Genomic DNA, 4,232 nt, shown 5'->3' with positions numbered 1-4,232 from the left:
CGATGTTTTGAGGTATCTCCATACTGTCTTCCATGGTGTCTTTACCAGTTTATATTCCCACAAACAGTGGATCAGGGTTAAGTTTTCCACACATCTTTGCCAGCATTTGTTTGATTTCTATGTGAATGCCATTCTAACGGGGGTGAGGTAAAACTTCCTTGTGGTTTTGATTTACATTTCTCTGTTGAATGGTGATCCTGAGCATTTTCTCATGTATCTGCTGGCTATTTGGATTTCTTTTTAAAAATACCTATTTAACTCCTTTGCCCATTTCTGCACTTGGTTTTTCGTTTTGCTGTTGTGGAATTTCTTGAGCCTTTATATATTCTGGTTATTAATTCTTTATCAGTTGCATAGTTTGCAAATAATTTCTCCCAGTTTGTCAGTTGGCCCTTCACTTTGATAACTTTTTTTTTTTGCAGTACAGAAGCTTCTCAATTTGATGTGATCCCATTTGTCAATTTTGGCTTTGATTGCTTGTGCCTCTGCGGTCTTTTCCAAGTAGTCTTTTTCTATGCCAATGTCTTGCAGGGTCACCCCAACTTTCTCTAATAATTTGGTATCAGGTTGTTATTTAAATCTTTTATCCATTTTAATCCATTTTGAGTGTATTTTTGTAAGGTGTAAAGTAGGAGTATTGCTTCATACTTCTGCATGAGGAAATCCAGTTTTCCCAGCACTACGTGTTTAAGAGACTATCCTTCTCCAGGATTGATTTCTGCATTTATATTCTGTTCCATTGGTCTATCCATCTGTTTTTGTACAAGTACTAGGCTATTTTGATTACTGTACTATAGTATATCTTGAAACCTGGGGGCAGTGCTGTGATACAGTGGGTGATTCTCCACCTGCAGTGCTGGAATCCCATGTGGGCACCAGTTGAAGTCCTGGCTGCTCCTCTTCCAATGCAGCTCTCTGCTCTAGCCTGGGAGTGCAGTAGAGGATGGCCCAAGTGCTTGAGCTCCTTCCTGTGTTCACATAGGAGACTTAGAAGAACCTCCAGGCTCCTGACTTCAGATTGGCCCAGCTCAGGCCATTGTGAACAATTGGGTAGTGAAGCAGTGGATGGAAGACCTCTCTCCCTCCCTCTCACTGTCTGCAACTCTACCTCTCAAATAAGCCTCCAGCTTTGTTTTTGTTGTATAAGATTGCTTTAGCTATTCAGGGACTCTTGTGTTTCCATATGAATTTCAGCATCCTTTTCTATATCTGAGAAGAATGTCCTTGGTATATTGAATCAGTATATTGAATCTTGGTGTATTGAATCTTTAAATTGTTTTCAGTAGTTTGGAGTTTGATATTGATTCGAACTCCATGAACATGAACAATTTTTCATTTTTTGTCTCATTTCTTTCTTTAATATTTTGTATTTCTCATCACAGAGATCTTTGACATTGCTTAAATTTACTCCAAGGTAGTTGATTGTTCTTGTATCTATTGTGAATGGGATTGATGTTAGAAGTTCTATGTCAGCTGTGGTATTGTCTGTGTATACAGAGGCTATTGATGTCTGAGTGTTATCTTATATCCTGACCTAATCCAATCTGATATATAAAAAATTATTTATTTATTTATTTGAGAGATAGAGTTATAGACAGTGAGAGGGAGAGACAGAGAAAGATCTTCCTTCCATTGGTTCACTCCCCAAATGGCCACAATGGCTGAAGCTGTGCCGATCTGAAGCCATGAGCCAGGAACTTTTGCCCAGTCTCCCATGTGGGTGCAGGAGCCCAAGCATTTTGGCCATCTTCTACTGCTTTCCCAGGCCATAGCAGAGAGCTGGATTGGAAGAGGAGCACCTGGCACTCGAACCGGCATCCATATGGGATGCCAGCACTGCAGGCATGGAGGATTAACCTACTGTGCCACAGCGCTGGCCCCTCCAATCTGATTTTGAAAGAGAGTCCCTAGAGATGGGAGGAGAAACAGACTAGATCCCAAAGGTTATGTTGGAAATTTGATGATCTTGAAACAAGAGAATGTCCTCAGAAGAAATCAAAACTTCAGGCAGCATAGTGTGAAACTATGAGAAACTAAATTTCTGTTATTTTATTCATCTAGTGTTTAGTACAATGTTATGGAATTTTCTCACTCAAAATTATAAATCATATACTTCATGTACTTGTCAAGTTTTTGTACATTTGATGTGATCTTTGGATTCCATTTTAGCTTTTTTCTGTATTTTTTAAGATTTATTTATTTCTGTGTCTTGATCCAAAACTTTATTTTTTTAATTTCTTTTTTGTAAAGATTTATTTTACTTATTTGAAAGACAGAGTTACAGAGAGAAGAGAGGCAGAGAGAGAGGTCTTCCATCCGATGGTTCACTCCCCAGATGGCTGCAATGGCCAGAGCTGTACCATTCTGAAGCTGGGAGCCAGGAGCTTCTTCTGGGTCTCCCACGTGGCTGCAGGGGCCCAAGGACTTGGGCCATCCTCTACTGCTTTCCCAGGCCATAATGGAGATCTGGATCAGAAGAGGAGAAGTCAGGACTAGAAACTGCACCCATATGGGATGCTGGCACTTCAGGCCAAGGCATTAACCTGCTGTGCCACACGCCAGTCCCTTTTCTCTGTATTTGTGTTAAGCACTATTTATTAAAAATTCCAGAGATATAACCCATGGACTTGCAGTGCCATCTATTTATGAGTGCCATCTACTACAGCTAATGGCCTTTTAATGGCTTTCTCAGGTAACCAATGACTCAGTTTCTTCAAGTCTTCCACAGTTAAGCTGTGCATCAGCTGTCATTTTGACCTCAGGCTGATAGAATGGTGTCTACTGATGGTCATTGTGGCTGGATGATAAAGAACAGTGATTTTCTGTGATTTTAAGTATAGGAATGGGGGTGTAAGATCCTCTCACAAGAAACAACACTGAAGATGAGTGGTCCCTGGTCATCACATGCTGGAATGTCTCTTCTCCCACAGGTATCTTTTTAAAAAAAATTATTTGACAGAGTTATATACAGTGAGAGGGAGAGTCACAGAGAAAGGTCTTCCTTCTGTTGGTTCACCCCCAAAAATGCTGGCACAGCCGGCACTACGCTGATCTGAAGCCAGGAGCCAGGTGCTTCTTCCTGGTCTCCCATGCAGGTGCAGGCACCCAAGCACTTGCGCCATCCTCCACTGCCTTCCCAGGCCACAGCAGAGAGCTGGACTGGAAGAGGAGCAACCAGGAGTAGAAGTTGAGCTATGGCCTGTAGTGCCAGCATCCCATATGGGTACCAGTCTCACTTCTTTGCATCATATTCTTGTTGATTTTTTTCCAATTTCAACTTCCTGTGCCAGTGTCCACACAGTCTTTCATGTACACATCATGGAATTGAACTCCACTTTCAACCCTCTGCGTAACCAATTAGTACCGAATTGTGTTCACACTTCCTGTCTTTTTCTTCAGTATTCTGACTACTCTATGTCTAATGGTTGGTCATCATGTCTTCTCCAATTCTTCCTCTCTATTTCTTCATTCTCCTTCCAGATGTTGACTCTTAAATTCAAATCTTCTGGGGGCTGGTGATGTTGCACCAGCATCCAATATGGGTACCCGTTTGTGTCCCGACTGCTCACCTTCTGATCCAGCTCTCTGCTTGTGGCCTGGGAACGTAGTGTTAGATGGCCCAAGTGCTTGGGCTCTGGCACCCACGTGGGAGACTTTGAAGGAGCTCCTGGCTCCTGGCTTCTGAGTGACTCAACTCTGGCCATTGAGGCCATTTGGGGAGTGAACCAGCAGATGGAAGAAATATTTTCTATCGCTCCCTCTCTGTGTCTGTAGTTGTACCTCTCAAATAAATCAATAAAATCTTGTCCCTTTGATCTGTTATTTTTAAATATTTATTTTTATTTATTTGAAAGATAGAGTTACAGATAGAGGTAGAGCCAGAGAGAGAGAGGTCTTCCTTCCACTGGTTCACTCCTGAAATGTCTGCAACAGCCAGAGTTGAGCTGAACCAAAGTCAGGAGCCAAGAGTTTCTTTTGGGTCTCACACATGGGTACAGGGGCCCAAGCACTTGGGCCATCTCCCACTGTTTTCCTAGGCCACAGCAGAAGCTGGGTTGGCAGTAGAGCAGCCGGGACTCAAAGTGTTGCCTGTATGGGATGCTGGCACTGCAGGCTGGGGCTTTAACCCACTGTACCACAGTGCCAGCTCCAATAAAATCTTTAAAAAAATGCAAATCTTCTAAGATAACTTTCCAAGTTTATGTGCCCTGTTCGAGGACATACACAATATC

Source organism: Oryctolagus cuniculus, unplaced genomic scaffold, assembly GCF_964237555.1.
Source record: "Oryctolagus cuniculus unplaced genomic scaffold, mOryCun1.1 SCAFFOLD_112, whole genome shotgun sequence".
Lineage (NCBI taxonomy): Eukaryota > Metazoa > Chordata > Mammalia > Lagomorpha > Leporidae > Oryctolagus > Oryctolagus cuniculus.
This window is presented reverse-complemented; position numbering follows the sequence as displayed.